Raw genomic sequence first — 22897 nt, 5'->3', positions numbered from 1 at the left:
TTGAGTGGCAACTCATTTTGCCCAGCCTGAAGGTCAAATCGCTTTTTAAAAAGAAGTCGGCAAAGGTGGATATTAGATCAGGCTATCAGAAATTATTTGACCCGGGTTAGCATATTTTCCGAGTCCAAAACTTGCTGGAGAAGGGAGAAAGATGGACAGGGGGACGTGTGAACTCAACATTGCTCCAGACACCACGCTGGAGAAAATGTTTAAACCGAAATTCAAGTAGGGAAAGTTTGGAAGGTGATTTTCTAATGATAAGATGGGGGCTGGGGGACTAGGAAGAATCGAGGAGGAAGTTCACTCTTTTATCTCTAGCCTCCATCTCCCGCCTCCCTCTAAATATCTCAGTATTCAGCTGACAATATCTGTAGAGTTCGCAATCTGGGGGAAAGAGGCTCCCAGCAGGGGAAGAAGATGGGGGTGGTGGGAAGTTGTTGTGTGAACTCGTGAAAAGCTAGTTGCTCAATCGTGTGGCCTGAGCTGTTTGGTCCCATCCCCTCTGTCGGTGCAGTATTTTGGGTTAGTCAAGCAAGCTGAAGTCATTGTATAAAAAGGGACAGGGGAAGATTGGGGGTGGGTAGAGCCTTGAGAGAAGGTCACGATCCTGCCCTTTCCCCTAAGGCTTCCAGTCAAATGAGAGATGAGGGATTCGGCCTCCTAACAAGTAAAGTAGAACAGTGGCCTGTTGAAGCCACATTTGCTATTGATTTACTGACTTCTACAATCCATGTGGTCAGGGTGGAGGTGCCAGTAGATCTGAAGCCGGAGAGAGATCTGTTTTACATAGGAGTTCTGTTCCGAACTCCTTCCAAGTTTTTCCTAGGTTTATTCTCACAAGAGTAAGAATAGTTTAATCAAAGAGAGAGAAAATGACTTAAAATACACACCACATTGACACACACCTAGTTAGGAAAGCAGGAAAGTGATTAGCAGAATAGTTCCTGGCCCAGGCCTGTGTGATCTTGATCACACTTGCATCCCTATGTTCTGTATACTTTAATTATGCCTATTCAGTGTAGAATGTCTAATTGAAATAAATGGGGCTTACTCCTGAGAAAATGTATTTTGAATCAGGGGGGACAAAGAAATGTGCATTAATTCCATCAGTTAAAAAAATAGCCATCCTGTTGCAGTTACCACTGAAATGAAGGGACAGAACCTAATCTACTCCTTGACAAGTTGCTGCTGGTTGTTGGAGTTATTATGGCGAGTTTTTCAAGAGCTTGTTCTTGGGTAGGCGACAGGCTGTTGCCAGTGCTGGGTGACTTGTTGTCTGAGGTTCCTCTAGCACTCCTCCTCCTCCAAACCTTGCCCTGCATATCCACCATAGGCCCTGGAGAACAGGAGACAAAGGTACCAAATGAGCTGGTCAAACATTTGTACAACTTTTCCAGCTTTTACAAAGAAGGCCTTCTATACACAATCTACACTTGGAGATGAACTTGGAAAACAAAGAGGGGAGAGTCCATTGAAACTCACACTTTAGCTTTGGCCAGACAAAGGTTCAGCTAGCAGCAGCTTGATGTGGACAAAAGAAGGCAACCTTTTTATAATTCAAGGAGAAAAGAAGAGAAAACAGGCCCCACAAAAGACCCAGAAAAGACATTATGGGCTTGCAATGAGGGATGAATTATTCAATGAGCCCCAATAGCCAATGCTCTGAGGAGTTTTATGGACTCTCTACCATGGAAAAAGTGGCTATTTTCACCTACAAAATGTTTCTAGTCTTTCTAGACGGCTAGAGATGCCGACAGCCATTCAGGAGAGACAACTGAAGCCATTCTTTAAAACTATAGTATTCCTCTGCATTGTAAAAGGAAAGGAGGGAGGAAAAAAACTCTCAGTCCACTCAGAATTTAAGGAGAATTGCATCTTCACACAGTTCAAATGTATTTTTAAAAGCACAACTTTAGATGTAGAAAAAATGCCGGCAGGCTCCTAGACTTTTTAAGGCAGATAGGTGACTGATCACAAAGTCTTACTACTTGTATCAAATGCAGAACTTTGATCAGAAAATCTGAGCAGAGGAATAAAATACTGTGGTGAAATAAAGATGGGCGAAGGAAGAAATGCTGCATGTTAATTTTTCCAAAACAACAGACAGTTTTACATTTGATCAAGCAGCTGCAACCCATAAACTAGTTAAATGGAAGTGGTTGGGTTTATGATGGTTTACTTCTACGGCACACCAATCCTGAATACATTTATTTGAACAGTGAACTTTATTGGCATTGGATTAGTCCAGGTCTTGGTGCTAGTCCTGAAGAACGTCGGCAACATCTCATTTCTCTACAAAAGGATATTGAAATTATTTTTTTTTTTTGCATTTCATACTGCACATCCCCTAAGGTGAAGTCACTCCAAGTGACAAATAATTGTTGTTTTGAATTCAACTACATTCAAAACAATTTTTTGTACAACAGTTTGTACAAAGTGTATAATCATAAACACAAGGTCATAAGGTGTTAAACGGACAACTGGAAATTGTACTATTTGTTTCTTCAATATCAGCAAAAGGAATACCAATTCCATTTAGAATAAAATGTTAAAATCAAGATACCAAATGATATTTTTGTTAGTTTGCTTAAGTGTAGTTTTAACTCTGATATAAGTTACAGCTACAATTATCAATAAGAAAAATGAAAGATCATTAATTTTCTGAGTCTTAAATAAATGCATTGGTCATTGAGGTTTTTGTTATCATCTTTCAAGATTATAATTATTCTAAATATTTAGAAGATGCCATGTCATTTAGAACATTATATTTCTGCCTCTTCTTTAAGACACTTGCATGTTCACTCAAAAGTATGTGCCATGGAGTTCACCTATGACTAAGAAAGAGTGCTTTGAAGCCTAAGTTTTATTTTAGAGTTATTTGAAAAAGTCACAGTCTATAATTTTGGTGGTTGCTGCTTCTTTTTATGGCAGTCAGTCTACTGATATGAACAGTTTGAGGGTCCTAAAACCTCTCAGGGAATGTAGGCCACACAAATTATAGTGAGAACCAGTACCTCCAAATATTTTTAAATAGTTTCTGGTAAGATGTCAGACTTCAAGTAGGAAACCATCTTAAATAATACATTGCTCAATTTTTCATGTCATTTTCACCTCAGAGGTGCAGCCACTAAGGAATTAAGAACAGGGATAAAAGTAGATTACAAGGTATCTTGATACTCTAAAACGATGGATGTGAGTGACATATTTTGTTGGTATGCCATACTTATCCATTATCACCACTTACATCTCTGATTAAGGGGGATATTTTTTTAAGATAAAGAGTTCGGAACTTGACAGAATAGTGTAGAAATAATAAACACAGATTTTCTTCCTCTCTGATGAGCATGTATTCTCTAGTGGTCAAGGTGTAGATTTAATTTAGGTTTAATTTAGATGTGAAAAACTGATTGTTGAATTCCTGACACTGCACCACTGCATTTACTCTCTTGTTTTATACTGGATTGATTACATGCTTCCATATAAATAATAAGGAAGGGAACTTCAGATATGGTGGCATTCTATCAAGAGAAGGAGAGGGAGTGGGAGAAAGAGAGAGAGCAAGCTTTTCTTTTTAAATGCAAATATGTTCATCACATCCCATCTCAGCCTACCCTCCATGTTCCCTTCTATTTTGGAAATCTTGAATGATCTAGGAGAACAGTTTTATTCAGTAGACAACAAAACTTATTTTTGATACCAGGTAATGCTCTCATTGTTTGGAATATTCATGCAGACCCCAGTAAAAATTAATCACAAAGGGAAAAAATATTTATTTAAAGTTATTGACTTTTAGTAACAGTTTATAGGGACTGCTTTATTTGTATTCACAATACAGATGTGACACACATGAAAAGTAAGCAAGAGTACATGAGTTCAAGATGGTTTAGAAATAATCCCAAACATATTTATGGAAAAAAATATATTCCACTGGTTTCAACAGAACTTCCTAGTTGCCTGAGCTCAGATTAAAAGTGAGATTTATGACTGAGCAAGTCAACACGATTTGGTAATTCAGTCTTAAGTTTCACCACAGTGCCATTATTTCTAACATTTCCATCATCTTATGCCACATACTTAAAAAAAGTATTTTCCAGTGCATTATGAAGAATATATGTATTGTTCTTAATCTTCAAGCCATTTTACTCATGGTTCTAGACTAGAAGAATGCTATATCAGTAATCCCTCTGAGACTTAATGTTTTGTACGACCTGCTTCATTGCCTTTTTGGAGTGTGTTCTGTTTTCTAAGGGGGAAAATGCTGCCGTATTTTTAGAAGAATTGCTTTTTGGAGGGTGCCCAATAACATATTTTTTTCTTACTATATATGAATGCTTTCATTTCTAGAAGAGTTGCATTGTTTCATGTGACAGCAGCTGAAGTTACATTTCAGTTTCTTAAAACTAATGCGATTGATTGTGAAGGTTATGACTGAGATGCCTGTGTTAATGCTTCATGCTGACCAGTTTGTATTTCTTCTTCCCTTCAAAATATAATTTTCCTGATTGCAGTGACTTTTGGCTAAGTGACAGGGTTTTGGTTGTTGACTGATTGACTTTTAGGCAATTTGCTAGGAATCTGAGTTTGAGGCTGCTGGAATATGGGCTTATACAATGCACTTTTCTTATTCCAGAAGTTATAGAGTGAATTATAGAGTAAATATAGTTGTAGGTTGCATATTGGCAGGCCCACTCCTTTAAACAGAGGGTCCTGCATGTCTTACGTTAGGCTTAGAGCGCCCCATGGCCTGCTTTTGCCGAGGTCCACTGAGCATGACTTTGCTTATTGGGAGCGATCATGTGCTGGGAATTTGGGGGAATCTGCAAGCTATTAAATACCTTAAGTTAGTCAATGGATTATTCCAGGTAGCAGAAATGTGTGTGACGTCCACCTACATGTGATTCCCTTAGTACAGGGCTTCTCAGACTTGGATCCCCAGATGTTGCTGGACAACTCCCATCATCTCCTGCCACCATGGCCTTTGGCCATCACAGCAGGGGATGATGGAAGTTGTTGCCCAGCAACATCTGGGGACCCAAGTTTGAGAACCCCGACTTAGAATTTTATAGGAATGGCACAGGAACAACATGGCTTCATCACACACTGTTGTCACAACACTTAAAGGCCCAGCAGGAAATGCTATACCACTCCTTTCTGCCCAATCACTGCCACTGATCTTGGCTGGGTCACTATTGTGTGGCAAGGACCCATGCTATTGGGCCCCACTCACCTAGCTCCAGATCTTTACATATTTTGACAGCAGTTGATGAAGCCACCAATTAGCAACTTCCCATGCCACTGCAGTAACAGATGGAGGATACTGTGTCAGGGCTAGAAATAAGTTTTCTTGTGGTGTGTGTGTGTGTTTAAACAAGAACTGCAAAGCAGCACATAGATTTGGCTGAGGACCTGTGTTTAAGGAAGGGGAGTAAGTGATGGCACTGCTAGTGTGTGAATTTGGTACTGTTCATGTGCTTGTAGCTCTGCCCTGTAATATCTTGTCAGCTTCTTAGAGAACTAGATTATGGTGAAGATCACGTAAGAAACTACAAGAAGTCACCAGCGTTCCCTAAAAGCTTCCCACAAATTCTCACTGCTTAGGAAAGGGGAAGCACAAAACAGCTTACAGAATGGGTGGGTTAATGCCATAGCTATCTAGAGCAAATAATTACCAAGAGTTGTGCAGAACTACTGTTTGTCTAATGTGCATGGTGCATCTATATGTACATGTATCTATAACTGCATGGAGGCTGTACAGAGAGAAAGCTACAGAGAAGCCTATTTGCCCACTGGAGAAACATGGTGGCATATAATGTCGCAATATGCAATATATTTGGGGAAACTGTGGGCCCCTTATTTATCATGACGTTATTCTGGTCTACCTGTGAGTCCCTCCTGCTGTGCCCTGCCAAGTCTGTGAGATGTTGGTTTTAATTGGTAGTGATGTCTCTGGTCCAGTGCAAAGGGCAGTAATCTTCGGGAGGCCTTCTCTGGAGCTTGTGCTCGGGATACATGCTGTTGCTCTTACTGTGGCATTGGCTGACTCCTCCTGCTTAGTGCTTGAATGGCACTCTCTGTTCTCTGGCCAGTGGAATTGGCCTGCAGGCATGGTCACAATGAATTGTTCCCCAGTCATGTGCACTATTCCAAAGAGCCCTACTCATCCCAAACCTCTACCCTTGGCTTCAGTGAGAAAGCAATTCAGGCTGGAGCAGACTAAATTGCCTCCTTTCTTTCTTCCTCACTTTCATCTTGGACCAAGCCTTCCCTCCCCTCTCTTTATTTCTTGTTTGCCTGAGGCTCACATTAGTGCAATTTCTTCAGCCATCCCTGTTTGGAAGGTGTGTGTGTGTAGTGGAGGAGGGGGGGGGGGTTAGTGAAAAGAAAAATGTGAACACAAAAGCCCCACTCAGTTAAAGAGCCGAGGCTGATGCCGCCTCTCCAGCAGGGCGATGCTTTCTTGTTTGTGAGCTTTGGGAAGCATTTGTTGCTTTGTACTCTAATGGAATTAGAGGACAGATGTGGACTGTAAATGGGACACGCGACTATTAGCCTCTAGCTCAAATATTTTGAAGTAATGTTACAATTACGGACTTGATGCACCAACTTTGAAGTGGCTGCACATGATCTGTCCAAGCTAGAGGGATGGTCAGATGCTTAGATTTTGGTTGCTGGGTATATAGGTTTTAAAGGGTATTTTTAGGTTATCATCATATCAGTTGTTGAACACACATGAACATCAGCATTAATGTTCACAAATTAGATTCCAGAGTGTTGTTAACCTCATCTTTATTATTTAGCTTTATTAGCACTAACAGTGAGACTGGACAGGAATGGGCCATTTTCTGTGTTTATTGTGCACCTTCTATGGTCAAATTTATACAATCAGTTAATTGAAATATAGTAGTTATCAACGGATAAGATTATTGTTCCATATTATCTGATGGGCAGAATTTAAAGGGTGTGCACATGCACATGGTCTTCTACAAATGCAGTGGCAGGATTGGCTTTCCTCACAAACCCCACGAGAAAGTTACTCTTGAAGCTGGAGCTTCAATCCCCTCTGGAGCATGGCTGATTCACAACGTGAGCCTGCAATTGAAAATGATCATTGTGAATGCCCATATATGGATGTTCAAAAGCATTTTAGACTTGTATATGGCTGTCTCTAGATTCTAGCCTATATGAGTATTTTTAAGTATCTAATAGTCCTTCCTTGGTCACAACATTATTTGTTTCTAGTATAGTTTGGGCAGTTTATAGGGCATATAGGTAATATTCTTGACATAAAAATACTCATCTAAACTATTATATACTTTTTATTATATAGTCCAATACAATTCTCTTAATTCAGCAGAGTTATACGGCTTTCCCCCCCATAACCTAACATCCTTATCCCATGGATATTTGCAAAGTACACAGTACACAGACTGGTTTGCATGAAGTGTGGCAACAACAGTGTTCAGCAAGTAGGGCAAATCCACCCTGCTGCAATCTTATTCTCAGTGTTTGCTACTTAACACTAGTTCTGTGGTATTGTGGCTATTTCTGTGGTGGCTGAATTAAGGTGCCATGCACATTTACCATCCACACTTCATACCCTTTCAAGTCCAATGCATGATCACTCTGCTCAATTTTGCATTTGAAAATCTGAACATTGTGATGTTGCGCTACTGCAACCAAGACCATGTCCTGCTGAACCAATGCAATGTCCCAGTTCATTCACAGCAATGACAGTGCAAGGCCAGGAGCTTTTTCAGACTGCAACTTTACAGCAACTTCATTTTGGGAGGGTGCATATCGGCCAGATTTACTCAAAATTTCATGCAGTATTTCAGAGGGAACTTCACACACGATTAGGGTTTAAAAAATTCCTCTTTTTGCATCAGAGTCTCTGTTATGTCCTGAACTCACAGTAAAACCTCGTGGTAAAGCCTGTTGTCTGAAAAACCTCCAGGTCATGACATGGTCATTGCAGTTTACATTGTTAGGGGAACCAATTTAAAATGTGACCAATGAATAAGCCTGGTTTCATGAAACACATACAAGCTCTGTTGTCGCAAGGGGCATCACAAGTTTGGGCTGGGCCCTGGGACAAAAAGTGAAGATGGGATTCTGCCCACCACCACCTCCTCCCCATCCCCACCCCACTCCAGAGAGATGCAAAAAGGATAGGAAAGAGAAAGCTGTCACTCAGCCAGTAGGGCTCCCTGTGTCCTCTCTCAGGGACCCAGGGACATTTGTCCTCCCCTCATTCCATTATAGCTGTACCCCTGGTCACTGGAGAGTGCATCCCGGGTTGGCTGCAAAGTAACATATGGAATGGTCCACCATGTGTAGGTGATAGCATTTCATTCTGCTCTTGGTTGCCAGTTGTAACAGTACACAGGACAGGGGCTGTATTCCAATCCATGTGATGCATACAGTATTACACAATCAAAGGAGAAGGCAGGGTAGTTTTTGAGATATTTTGAAAATTTCTGTACCTAGAATATCTAGCACACAAATGCTTAGCAAGAGCTCAGCACACCTTCGGTTAGATTTAGTTTATTGTTGCAATATGCTTTAGGAAGAAGAGATCACGCAAAGTTGAGCTTGATAGATCATCAGGAGTCCCCCAGGGCTAGTTTATAAAACAGCAATGGGGAAATGAAGCAGAACTACAAAGTCCTCTCTGGTTAATTTAAGAAGAAATTGAGTGAAACACAAAGCAATAAATCAGACCAATCTTGTCAACGTTGGCTTCTCATTGTACAATGTCACCTTCTATTGCATGGAACAAACACAAGGGCTAAACAGACAAGCAAAGCAATTTGCAAGAATCTGATATTGCTTGCCAAATGTAGAGCTCAGTAGAAATTAGTTAGTAAAAAATGATATACAACAAGGCAAGTTCCCTGTAAGGCTTTGTTTAATGGCCTGCGGTGCATCACTGCCCTGAGGTACTCCTATCACATGCTGTTTCGCTAATTCAGTTGAAATCCATGTTATAGAGCAAATAAAACTGAAACATTATGAAATTAAAAAGTCACTATAGACCCATTATAGTTAAGCAGGGTTACGTGAGATGCATGCTTAATTGTGTGCTCTATGAAGGACCATTTGTTGATTCTAGAGAAATAAAAGTTTCCAGAATGATTCCGAATTTACACCTGTAACTAAGAATGCAGTGAAAGGCAATTAAGTAACCAGTTGGATGCCTTATCTTGCTGGGTGCTCCTCAATTGTCTTACAAGTAGGAATTAAAATCTGAAAAGGAAGTTTTCAGCAGCCCTGGCCAAATATTGATTAAGCACCAGTTTGGCAATACGATAGTTGCTCCTAACATAGTAGCAGCTCACTCGGTCCTTGTTGTTCATCCTCTATTGTAGTTCCTGAGATCAAAGCAGGGTCATTTCAATTTATCTGTCTTGGAAAATCCTTCTTTGTATGCTTAACTCTTCATGGATTAATGGCCACATTGCCTATGGGGAATCCATGAGATTAAATAGATTCTGTATACACAGCCTTCATTTTTACAGTGGGGTTTCTCTTATGTCTTATAATAAGTAAGCCAATGTAATTATATATATTTCAGGTTATTCAATTTATATATACAATTTATTTAGGATACAGCTGATCAGTAGCCCAATTAAAATTCAGTTAAAAAGTTTCTTAGTTGAATCAAAATTTAAACAAACAGGGATTTGATTGCACAAGAACTTGAATTATTACAGCAAATTTATGTTTTGAATGTTTATTCTGTAACTGCTTTAATTAATTATCTAATATGTTCCTTGCCCTAAGGAAAGGGCAAGTTCAAAATCTAACAACTCAGATCTAAAAAGGTTTACTCAGAAAATAGTCCCATTGGCTGAAGTGGAACCGACTTCTGAGTAAATCTGCTGAAATAAGTGCAAAATGGCGTGCAATACAGTGTGCGTTCACTCCTGAGTCCAGCTCTGTGTCCAGCTCTGTTCAATGGGACTTATTCCTTTGAAGGTATGCTAAGGATTGCCATCTTAGAGCACAGTGTTTGTTATCGGATGATGGTTTCAACCTTCACATGACCATGTCCGTACAGTTCTGGCAACATCAGTTCAAATCCAATGATGTTGGGGCAGGGGACATATGGTGTGGTTATCTCTGGGACTCAAGCTAGCTATTTAAGAACAGCACATGCCTTTCCCATGTTTCCCCCACATTTTGAACATCACCAGAAAAGTGGGATGCAATCACATGGCAAGGAATATCACACTGCTCAAGTAACTTAAAAGTTGGCTCTTAGTTTCACATAGTGCTCCAAGGCAGCTTCATGTGTGTTAAAGTGTGCACAAAGATTGCCTCTGAATCCCAGTGAGAGGCAGGATACACAGAATGAGCTAAACTTGGACCACCCTTTATTAGCTAACAAAAATGGGCCTGCAATGTAACAGCTAAACATGTAACAAGAGTACCAGTAAACCTACTCTGGGGAAAGCAGCCTCAGAAGGCAATGGGTCTCTAGGGGCATAGCTAGGTGAGAGGGGGCCCGTGTTTGCCCCTCTCCCCAGCAGCCCCTCAGAGTGAGGGAGATAATGAAGAAAATAGGGAGGGGTGGAGCTGGGGGCCCCTCAGGAGCTGGGGCCCCCAGGATCTTTGAATCTATCCACTTAGTTATAGCTACACCCTGTCAGTCTCCCTTGCTGTTGGGTGAACCAACCAAGCTCAGAGGCTGATAGAAGACTGATGACTGCTCAGACCTCTACACAGCCATAGTTTGCTGTGTTGAGGGAGGGTTGCCTGAGTCACCATTTTCCAAGCCCCAGAGCTCTGAGTGGGTGAGCCAAAACACTTCCCAAGAAGGTTTCATTCCTAGACCCCTCCCTGCGTCACAAATCCTGAGGGGCAGTTCCATGGAAATCTCCCTTCAAAAGTGCCTCCGCTTGAACTGCAGTATTACAACATCCACCAATACCTGCACTCACCTGGCCGTGTGACTCGGGCCACCATGACTTCTGCCACCACTTCTGTTGGCAAGGAAGCCCTTAAGTGCTCAGTAAGAAGTAGGTGGGGGGAAAATCCACAGCCACAGCCAATCAGGTGCAAACAAACAAAAATCCTTATTTGGCCCCATGCAGGCAACCAGCTAATCCTGCCCTGAGAACTGGGTGGTTGATTGGGTGAGCTGAGCTAACCGTGACCTGAGGATGTCAAGGGAGGGGCCAGTTTATAAAGTCGCTGCCCTGTCCTCAGCTGATTGGGCATGCTCAGTCATGTGCTCTCCTGTCTAGGCCTCATGAGGCCAGACACCCACCATGTCACTGTTCTGGGTGCCGGGGTAGGGAGTGACATTTCCTGCATGAATAACATTTTCAGTTCACTTTTGTAGCCAACTGTGAGTAAGCCTTGCAGAAAGTGTGGGTGTGTTAATTGGGTCTCAGGTTATAATGTGCTCATCACATTCTAGGAATAGGCCATAAGTAAGCAGACACTGCAGTAGTCATGGTACACGTTTGATGTTTACATTGCCTGCCTGATGGGGGCAAGTGTGTTACTGGCACAGGCAAGGGACAGGTTGCACCTCCAGCTTCTGGCAACGTGCACTGGCACATTTATCTCTTGCCCTTTTCAGTGCTTCAATAATGTCCTGGTGTTCTGAGCATCAGATGGTTTCATGCAGTTTATTCAAACGAAGTAACACCCAAAGTTAAATTCTTTTTATGGTTTAACATGCAAATAATAACTCACATTTTCATAGCTGCAGTTTCCTCAGAATTTGTTGATTCATATTGATGATACTTGGACATTAAACCCATTGGATAAAGAGACCACTGTCTTCAGCCAGGTTCAAGTGAGGATTGAAGGCCTCTTTCCCTCCTTCCCAGGAGGGCCCTTTTCTGCTACTGCTAGGACTGGCAGAGAAAAGGTGAGAAAGGCCCAAGCGAAGGAGGAGCCAGAGCTTTATTGACTCTTGGACAGCCCAGCTAAGTGATTCCCAATACCTTATCTCTAAACAGGCTGCACTAGCCGCTTAAGAGATCACCATGCTTCTGGTTCATCTAATGACATAGACTAAGTTATTTTTCTAGAGTTAATAAACCAACATAAAGTCTAATAATATTAACCTGGCTTGCTCCTTGCCTGCCTACCAAACCCGTGGTGCTGTTGAGGCAGCACACTTGGCACATTGTTTCCATAGCTTCCAGTTATGCCTTGCATCATCCAAGTGGGTGGGTGGGCACCTGGCCTATGGGTGTGGTCTCAGGGGAATGTTGTCAGTGCCATACACAATGCATTCTCTTTTGTGCTTGCTTGTGGTTTCCTGAGGATTCATGTACTGACCCTTAGCAGAACTGTACTCCAGAGCTAGCAGGAGCAGTCATGTGAAAAACAAACAAGTTTTAGCACTGGAGAGTAAACAGTTCCAACACAAAGCTGCATTTATCTAAGGAATGATGAAATATGTGCCTTTTGCAAGCACAATGCAGGAATATAGTCTTATAATACACACAGTCTTATAATACATTCAGCTTTGGTGGCTTCCCCCCGCCAATAAAAAATAATAATTAAAAAAAAATTACAGTTTCCAGGGCTCCTTCCAGCAATAAAATGCTATGATTCTATGATATGGGAGGTGCCATCACTTAATCACAGAAGACAGACATTGCCTGTCTAAGATTCCAGGTTCAGTTCCAGTTAAAAGGACCTCAAGAAACATGATGAAAAACCCAGGAGACCTTGGAGAGCCTCTGCTTCTGCTTATAGTAGACAGCATGAGGTTGGATGGCCTGAATCAGGATAAGGCAATTTTTTACATCCTTATAATTATCAGTTGTAATCCTGACGAATGAACCATCCAAGCATTGCAGGGATGCAGTGGGAACCCTTGCGCCGCACTGGCGCATTCTGAACAATGAGCACAATTGCCCAAGAATGCTGATATTTTGGAGCACTGTCTCACACACTTCAGAAGCCCTCTGTAGAAGTAGAAACATAAATTTCCCAACATGGAAGGTTGGGAAATTTAGGACCGACTAGTGGAAGTAATTCTTCACACAGAGCATAATTAATCTATGGAATTCCTTGCCATGAGATGTGGTGATGGCCACCAGCTTGGATTGCTTTAAAAGGGGTTTAGACAGATTCATGGAGGACAGATCTATCAATGGCTACTAGTCTGGTAACTATAGGCTACCTCCAGCCTCAGAGGCACGATGCCCCTCAATACCAGTTGCAGGGGAGCAACAGCAGGAGAGGGGGCATGCACATACCTCTTGCCTGTAGGGTCCCCAGAGGCATCTGGTGGGCCACTGTGTGAAACAGGATGCTAGACTGGATGGGCCTTGTGCCTGATCCAGCAGGGCTGTTCTTATGTTCTTCTGTCCCTTGAGGCAGGGATGTGCTTCACTTCTACAGAGTGCTTCCAGTGCAGGAGAGTGACCTGAAATATTAGTGATTTTGCATGATTGCACTCTTGATTCAGTCACCACAAAGCAGTATGCAGACTCTCAGTGCATGCCCATAGCTGTGTGGGCACTTTGGTAGTCTGAATGTCAGCCATCCTTTGGAACTTTGATCCCAGCATGAGTAATAGTGATGGCAGAAAAGTCAGATTCTACATACATTTTTCTTCAATCAGCATTTAACCACATAGGCTTTTAAGTGTAAATATTTGCATTTGCTTTACTTTCAGTAAATCATTCAGTAAAATGACACTCCTTGTGAATATTCTGGTGTGCTCACTCGCATTTAGAATCCCTGTGATCATTAGAATATTTGTAAATATTTATGGGGTGGGGGAAGCTGTGGCTGAAAAACTCCCTCAGTGCCAAAAGTCCAAGCTAATATTCTTAACTTGTTTTTCACTTGTATGTCTCACAACTTGATTCAAAAGTCAGTTAAAACACTCAGGAGAACCAATCTAACCAAAATTAAAAACTCTAACTCATTCATTTTAGCTGGAGAGTGTTAGACATAAGCTTTCACTTCATGGCACAGAACCTTGGGTGGATGGGGCCACTGGGTTTTGCACAGATCAGCAACACCATGTTTGAAATCAGTGGGACTTCCTTTAACGTGGGCATGCATAGGATTGCAGCAATATGTGGTGGCCCTTCCCATGCTTGGAAATCAATGGAAATAGTCCTACCGATGTAAGGAGAACTAAATGGCTTACAGCCAGACAGCAGCAAATCTGTTTCAGGGATTGGGTTGCCCATGTTTCTCTTTTCCTGTAAGCCAGTAGTAAGTGTGTTTTATTTGTTGCTATCCTGAATATAACGTAGGTCCTTGTTATGAATGGGAGACAGCTAGAGGCATCTGCTGCTAGCAGTAATGCTCTTGCACAAGTCATCACAAAGAAGAAGTAACCTCTGTTCAGAGGAGTTCTTGTGCTAGTGGAAAATAAATGTTGCACTAAGTTGCATTACCTCTGTAAGACAAGCTCTTCTGCCTCTATTAATTCCTCTTGCACTGCTAGCTGCAAAACATCACCATCACTAAAAAACCTTCTGCAAGTGTCACTGAGGATACTATTTATTTATATTTATATTTATCCTGAGATCCCAGGGTGGTTAACGACAAGATAAAAACAATTCAATAAAAACATAAATCAGAACAAATGCAGCTAAAAACTTTAAAAAGAGCAAGGGACAGCTCATTGGTCAAAAGCCTGAATAAAAGTTCATCTCCAGCTGCCACCAGCTCGCAGGGATGGACCTTTTCTGTTGCTGCCACAAGACTCTGGAATGTGCTCCCTGCTGAAATAAAAGCCTCCCCATCTCTGACAACTTTTAAACTCCCTAAAGACTCATTTCTTCACCCAAGCTTTTTAACTTGACTGTGGTTTTAAGGTTTTTATTTTTTATTTGTTTTATGTTGTTGTAAACTACCCAGAGTCGGAAGTTTGGGGTGGTCTACAAATTTGATAGATAGACACACAGATAGATATAAGGGCAGTCTTCTCTTTCCTCCTAACAGCTGGGAGAGAGGGAGCTATGAGGGTCTCATCTGAGATCAAGTTCCACAGCCTGGGGGCAATAATTGAGAAGGCCCTGTTCCATGTGCTCGACAAATGGGCATAAGCAGGTGTCCTCCCAGTTCTGCTCTAGTCAGGTGGGTAAATTCATCTGGGAGCAGACAGTCCCTAAGGTACCTGGGGCCTAAGCCATTTAGGGCTTTAAAGGTAATAACCAGTACCTTGAATGTTGAATAATTGATACTACCCTTTGTGTGCCCCGCCTAGAAATTCATTCACTCAGAATTGTTCTGCAATTATCTCTGAATTATACTTGTACTTGATAACAACACTGACATGCTACCGTACATGATGATGTACAAGTTTGAGGTCATAGTATCACAGGTAGCTGCCTTGTATGGAGTCAGACCATTAGTTTATCAAGCTCAGTATTGTCTACACTGACTGGCAGTGGCTTCTCCAAGGTTTCCAGCAGGAGTCTTTTCCAGCCCTACCTGGATATATGGGGGACTGAACTTGGGTCCTTCTGAACAACCTTCCCTCTAACAGGAAATCCCAGATGTTGTTGACTACAACTTCCAGCATCTCCAGCTGCAATGGCCTTTGGCTGGGAATTATGGGAGTTGTAGTCAAAAACATCTGGGATTCCCTGTTAGAGGGATCACTGCTTCTGAAAAACTTATTTAGCTAACAAAAACCAATCTACTGGCTCAGATTGTTTTAACACAAGGCATTAAAAAGCAGCCTTCAAGGCTGTTTTCCGCTCTTTGTTCTATGTTAATGTTGTTAATGCAGGGCATGACAGAACAAACACAAATTTTATTTTAAGCCTCACATGTAAAAATGTCTTCATGATAGTTGCACTAATCAGTCCATCTGCATGTCTTAAAACAGCCATGCCTTGATTTAAATTGTCTGATTATCTGAACATACGTCTTTAGAAATGAACCAACCATCTTAATGTACAACCACTACTTTTAAAAAATTGCAATGAGATTATCCACAAGTCTGTCCTTTTGCTGCTGCTTCTTTTGAAAATACACGGAGCAAGTCAAGCAGAAAGAATGGACTTTTAGCTTCCATCCACATCTATGTGTTTTTCATATGCATGTATGATACACAAACCATCTACCAGCTGGATTCTGCCGGATTTTGCCCCAAAGCATGCTTATTTTCTGTGGTGGTCCAATTCTGGCAGGGCATTAGAAATCTCATAAGTATACAGAAACTGTGAGTGTTGTTGCTCAGGAGAGATTATTTCCTGATAAAGTCAAAGCAAATGTTAATCAAATTAGTTCCAGTATCTGTAAGATGCACAAGTGCCTGCATGTAATTATACAACTGAAATATTTTCTCTGTGTGAAATAACCTAGAATGATATCTATATGATATCAGCTTATTTCGTATGCTCTGTCTGCCTCCTGTAGACATAACTACTCAAGGCTGGACGTTTTGTTGTCCTAATTCTTTAAAAGGGGAAAGTCTTGCCTTCCATCTGTAGAAGACAGAGCCCTATTCACACATTATGTCCAATGTATGTGCACAATCTGTGTACAGAGTGCAGACATACAGAACTGTATGCATGTACAGTTATGAACACATGTTCAGTGTACATACAACAGTATACTTCTTATCTGGATCCTGCATTTGAAAGCATTTGAAAGCATCAGGCAGGCACAGCCATTTACACAAAACATGTGCATGTATATAGACGCCTGAAAGCATTCAAACACAGCCAGCCCTTTCTCAATGATCGTGAGAGGGCTTGAGGGTCGGTGGCGGGGAGGCATCAGAAACTCACCTGCTTTGCAGACGATCCCTGGAGAGTTGCGAGGTGCATGAATCGCATGCCCAGATGGTCCGTGGCTGCCACAGGCAGCACAGAGGTGCAAGGGTCCGAACACATCGACCTGGACCCCAGAAACCGCACAAGGCACTGTGTGAGTGTGTGTGGTGCATTGTGGGATGATGGCTGGGAGCATGCTCCTGTGCCAGTATCAGCTGGGAGCAGCGTTGTGGGCTTCTTTGGTGGGTTTGCCACCAAGACACCATTGGGATCTACATGGATTCTGGTGGTTCTCATGGGCAACCAAGCCTGGTCTTGGCTGCTTATGAGCACAGCCTCAATGTTTGAATAGGGCTAGGGTGTTCAGACTCTGTGCTCAGAGAGATGAGAAGGGATTGGTCTGGGCTGCCCTGCTCCTCCTTGCCATTTCCCTTTGCTTGACAGAACCTTGTAGAAATCCAGTTGCTGGGGGAAGTCTAATACATCCCCTCCTCTCCACTCCCATTGGGTACATGCTAAGAAATCAATAAAATATTGTAAAGGAGGGTTCAGATTGAGTGGACTGATTAGGATCTGGCTCTGGAACTAGTGTTTTACTGCTAGTGTTCAGCCATGGCTCATTTAAAGTAATAAGAAGGGAGAATCTCTGAGATGTGCCAAGTGCTTTGATAATGTCATCATAATGGCAGCCTTGCTGAATCCAAAGCGAGTCTTACCAGTTCTTCCCCCGCCCCCATGATCCTTCTATGTCCGAATGGTTTCCTTTCACAGCTATCTGATTCTCTTATTGTCCATCTGTCTTTCTTTGATTCGATATCTTGTTTTAGTATGTATTAGGAAGTGCTTTGTATAAATGCATATTTAGCAATATGGTGTAAAAATGTTTTAAACAAACAAACAAACAGGCTTTGGAAGCAGGATAGGTCTACTATTGTGCCTGATGGGGTTAGCATTCCAGCCCCCCCCGCCCCCCCACCCTTCCCCCACCTCTCCAGACATTAGCTGTATAACATGACCCTATGAATAAAGCAATGGATTGAAGCTGAGGAGTGCTGCTCCTCACTCTGCCCCTGGCCTGTTGCTTGATATTGAAGAGAGCCCTCCCTATTTGTCATGGCTCTTATCTGAAGGCAGTGACAATTAACTGCCTTGTGAAGTAACTTGAGAGCCAGGGGGGGAAAGAACCATCCTAAAGCTAAGAGTCACCCAGGACAGCCAGTGCTTGCCCTTGAAAGGTGTTCTTGTGTAGCCTTTCAACGGTCAGAGGGAAGTTCAATAGATACTATGCTTTTTTTTTGCCTCAAGCCTGTGATAGGAGGATTTTAAATTTATTTTTGCCACTCACGTATATTTATTTTAGTTACTCCATTTATATCCTCCTCTTCCTCCAAGTAAGCTGAGTAGTGTACAAGGTTATATTTATCATCACAACAACCCTGTGAGGTAGGGTAGGCCAAGAGATAAGTGACAGGCCCAAAGTCAACCACAGTTCCATGGCTGAATGGTGATTTGAACACTGGTCTCCCTGGTCCTAGTCCACGTGCCCAGACGGACCCTGGCTGCCCCCGGAAGTGTGGAGGGTCAGGGGCTGGGACGCATTGTCCCAGCCCCTAGAAATCCCATAATGCACCTCATGAGTGCCAGGAGGCTGCTGCTGTGTTGGTGCTGTGGAGCACCGACACGAGCATTTGGCCTGGGCTAAGGGTGTGCTCGTGCCCTTCACGTTGGCTAACAGGCAAGCCTCTTTGGCGGGCTTGCCCCCGAGGCACTACTGGCAGCTGCAGAGGCGTAGTTTGGGAAAATAGCGCCTAGGGCAAGCACTGAAATTGCGCCCCCTGTCCAAGCATTTGACACCCATCTTTCAGATAACTTTACCATGATATCAGCTGAAAAATACAAGTCAGGCTCGTTAATCTTTTAATATTTCAAAAACTATTTAGCAGTGGACTTAGGCAGATCAAAAAATGCTGGAAAACTACAAATTTCAGTATGCTGGGGCTCATGAAATACCCAAATACTATGTGGAGATGTACTTGGAAAACTAAACAGAAGTGCCTGTCTAATTCTCTACTATGCATTGTAGCATCACTATTACATAAGTTTTAAAAATCAATGGAGAATTTGACTTTTCCTAGATACTCTGAAAATAATTAAAGGATATGCAGAGTAAACTGTGTCACTTCTTGGAATATATTCTAGTCTTTCAGAAAGACAGTTAAAATGAGAGAAAGAGAGCAAGAAACTCCCAGTGGGCCTTAATATTAAGGATTTCACACTGATTCAAAGACAAACTCACCATTAATAGCCATATTAGCAAGACATCACATTTAACTCACTTATCACAAGAAGCAAAGTAAGAGCAAATGAATCCAATCCTAGCTCTTAAGCGTCAGCTCAGTATTCACAAGCCCTGATTCTCTGTACATAGTGCCAATCTGAATATGTGTACAGTGTCTTATATTATATTAATTTAAATTTTTTTTTAACCTGTAGCCCCTTTGGGGGGCTTCCTAAAGTCTGTGGGTTTTTGTTTTTTTTTGCAAAGGTTCCCCCTCACCCCGCCAGCCTCTAGGGCCTCACAGGTACCATTTGAGCATGTGCGGTGGCCAATTTTAAAAATGATATTTTTTTAAAAGGCCATTGAAAACAAAATGGCCACCGTGGATGCTCAAATGGCCTCTGCAAGGCCTGGCATGACCTTGGGCCTCACAGAGGCCATTTGAGCATGCATGGTGGCCATTTTGTTTTTGGCAGCCATTCTAATTTTTTTTATTTTACAAAATGGTGCCCCCCTTCAAGTGGCGCCCGGGTCATGTGCCCTGCCTGCCCCACCCTAGATATGCCCCTGGGCAGCTGTGTGGCTGCTGGCCGTTCTCACACGCAGCCAAGTCCCGGCTTGGCTGCCTTAGCCCAGACTTGACTACGTGTGAGAACAGCCTCAGTGTTTACAACTTTAAAAACCTTTGTTAATTGAATGTTTTGGTTTTGCAATACCATTGCCTTTTTCCTTTAAAAAAATTGGAACAGGGAAGAAAACCAGCAGCTGCTTTTATCAATAAATTATCAATACATTGCCTTGCATTGATGAACATTTCAGGCTTATATTTCACCCTTATATTCTTCAGTCATAAGACTTAAAAACTTTATATCCCTAAACAAAAGGAGGGAAATGCACAGATTCACTCCAAAAGTCTCCTGTTTCAAGTCACTGACAATTCTCAAATAGTGTTCATTCGAACACTGATTGCCCCCTGCCCCCATATGTTTGTATGGATTGCCCAGCCGTGTAGGGAGCCAAGCGGCGGCCTGGGTGCTGCCTCTGCTGCGGCCCCTCCAGCCCCGCACCCTGCACCTGACGTCAGACGCAGGGAGCATTTAGCCATGCCTCCCGCCTCTGATGTCAGACATGGGGACGTGGTTTCGCTCCCCAAAGGGGCCGCACTTTTAAAGGCAGGGAGAGCTGCTCTGGCTGCACTGCGAATGCAGCACTGGCCGATCTAACTCCCAAATGGGGACATGCGGCCACATTTGGGAGCAGAGTTGGCCAGCGCTGCATTCACAGCATGGCCAAGAGCAGCTCTCTCTGCCTTTAAAAGGAAGAGAGAGTCACTCTGGTTGCGCTGCAATCGCAGTGCTGGCCGATTTCGCTCTCAAATGGGGCTGTGTGGCCCCGTTTTGGAGTGAAATCACGCCCCCCTGCATCTGACGTCAGACACAGGGGGCATGTCTGGGGTGCAAGGCGCGGCCTCTGATTGGTGGGAGCCCAGGTTCTTTGAACATGTTCGCCCAATGGTGGCAACGCCCCTGGTATCGCCTGAGTGATTTTAAATGTTGTATATTGTTTATGGAAAAGCACGTTTAATGAAAAATAAAAACACATCAGCCTCGCTGTTCTCTCTAAGAGGCATTTCCAGATGTTGTTGACTACAACTCCCAGAATCTCCAGCTGCAGTGGCTTTGCCTTGGGGATTATGGGAGTTGTAGTCAACAACGTCTGGGAATCCCTCTTAGAGGGAACACTGATCAGCCTCCCAACATGTGCATCTGGACTGAAACTAAACCATGTGGTCATTCCTGTATTATGCATTTTTAAAAATGCTTTGGAATCCTTTTTGTGTATGCACAAGAATGAATTGCCATATACAAAGAAGTAATATAGGTAAGAATCTGGGAGACATGAGATGGAGTGATGTGGTGTATATTTACTGAACATCTACATTGCCATGGGGACCCATCTTTTCCGATGTGGAGTGATCATGCTCTTACAAAAAATGTCCTTGTAGACAGATTTCAAACACTGCCAGATGTTGTGGGATGGTTTGTGAAAGGAATAGAATCCATCATTGCCCTGACATTACTATATACCTGCTCATTTATTGAATGAATGTCAGAGATTTGCAGAGACAACTTGACAACTCAACAGCAAATGTTGCATATCTCTAGAGAACAGGGCGTGACTTGTTCAGTATTAGCTTCTGTCATTCTTTATCATCAGTCTACAAAATCCAGTCAGGAACAGGCATTTGTCCCTACACTTCTTGTAACCAAAAGAAAGAGAACAGGAAAGAGAGAAGGGAAAATGATAAACTCTTATTTTCTGTGTTTTTCCCACTAGTGATCCACAGCTGTTGTGTACTTACAAAGACTAAGTAGAGTTAAGTATGACTCAGATGCTTTTGATTTGTCAGGTAATTAAACTTGTGAGATATTATTAGAATAAGATTATGAAAATTGAAAAGAAATAGTAATCTTTATTTTCTATTTTTTAAATTGGTTTTTTCTTTTTCCTCATCTATTTCTTTTACAGATACAACCTAGTGTCTGCTACCCCAGATGTCCAACTTATTTTACACTGCACCAATGTTTTGGACACTGCCCAAAATGTGTTTAGTTGCATGTTAGAATAAACCATGATATCACCATATCTTATTTAGCTTCTTTTATATCATATCATGTGGATCTGGATTGAGGTTCATGTTAGGCTGGCCAGATAGTTAGATATTACTTTACACTGTTAAACTGAAGTTCTTGCATAATGACAAGAATAAATGCTAAAGATATTAATGCTTTCAGTAACGTTGTGAACCATTTTCTCTGAAATTACAGATTTGTAAAAGGAGAATATGATTAATCACATGAAATACCTATAACAGAGTTACCCAGAAGTCAAGATTGTCATAAATGGGTGTAGACAAGAAAGTCATCTCACCTGCAAAGCATGGTTCCATTTTTAAAGTACATGGGCAGTGTCCATACCTGTAGTGGTCCACCAGTGTCAGAAATTCCTTCTGTGAATGGAAGGGGAGTTTCAAGCATGCAAAGTAGGGCTGTATGAACCGTTTGATATAGAACTGGTTTGCATTGAACTGGGCCAGTTCAGTGGCTTGATAGCAGATTGAAACATGGCCAGTTTGGTCTGCAAGAGAACTGAACCAAGCTCAGTTCAAGTAGACAGATTCCACATCGAAGGAGCCCAGCGGAGGAACATAGGAAGCTGCCATATACTGAGTCAGACCATTGGTCTATCTAGCTCAGAATTGTCTTCACAGACTGGCAGTGGCTTCTCTAAGGTTGCAGGCAGGAATCTCTCTCAGCCCTATCTTGGAGAAGCCAGGGAGGGAACTTGGAACCTAGATGCTCTTCCCAGAGCGGCTTTATCCCCTGAGGGGAATATCTTGCAGTGCTTACATATCAAGTCTCCCATTCAGATGCAACCAGGGCAGACCCTGCTTAGCTATGGGGACAAGTCATGCTTGCTACCACAAGACCAGCTCTCCTCTCCTATGGTGGGGAGGGTGGGGAGAGAAAAGTGATGTAAAGTCCTTACTGGCCAGTGTGGCTGCCATCACTTGCCCCCTCCCTGGCACTGCCCAAGCATTTGGAGTTCCATATTTACCAAGCTGCCCAGCTGGTGGCTGTATGGTTGTGGCCTCCGCACGTGCCCAGAGGCCATTTGTGTTGCCTCTGGGCATGCATTGAGGCTGCAACTGTACCACCACTGTGAGGCTGGCTTGGTAAATACAGACCTCTGCATGCTTGGGCAGCCCTGGGGAGGGGGCAAGCGGCAACAGTGGCAGCTGTGCTGGCCAGTAAAGATTTTACACTGCTCTTCTTGCCGTCCCCTGGCCACCTGTTTGTAGATTTCCCCACTCATTTACTTGCAACAGGGTATCCTC

At 42.6% G+C, this 22897-nt stretch overlaps 1 protein-coding gene and 2 long non-coding RNA genes across 4 annotated transcripts in view; 2 read left to right on the top strand and 1 right to left on the bottom strand.

The window, feature by feature from the left end:
• PAX3 (paired box 3) overlaps window positions 1-22897 on the top strand; it is a 187218-nt gene that overhangs the window by 10445 nt on the left and 153876 nt on the right. The window lies entirely within an intron of this gene.
• LOC128348849 (uncharacterized) lies at window positions 1048-11189 on the bottom strand. The gene is made up of 2 exons (XR_008318382.1): window positions 10944-11189; window positions 1048-1336 (listed from the first exon to the last, which is right to left on the bottom strand). It is a non-coding gene; the product is annotated as an uncharacterized LOC128348849 (long non-coding RNA).
• LOC128348850 (uncharacterized) lies at window positions 11246-21643 on the top strand. Its single transcript, XR_008318383.1, has 3 exons — window positions 11246-11353; window positions 21337-21409; window positions 21529-21643. It is a non-coding gene; the product is annotated as an uncharacterized LOC128348850 (long non-coding RNA).

This window comes from Hemicordylus capensis, chromosome 3 (genome assembly GCF_027244095.1).
Source record: "Hemicordylus capensis ecotype Gifberg chromosome 3, rHemCap1.1.pri, whole genome shotgun sequence".
NCBI lineage: Eukaryota > Metazoa > Chordata > Lepidosauria > Squamata > Cordylidae > Hemicordylus > Hemicordylus capensis.
Note: the sequence above shows the minus strand (reverse complement) of the source record. Positions and strands in the feature narration are given on the sequence as shown.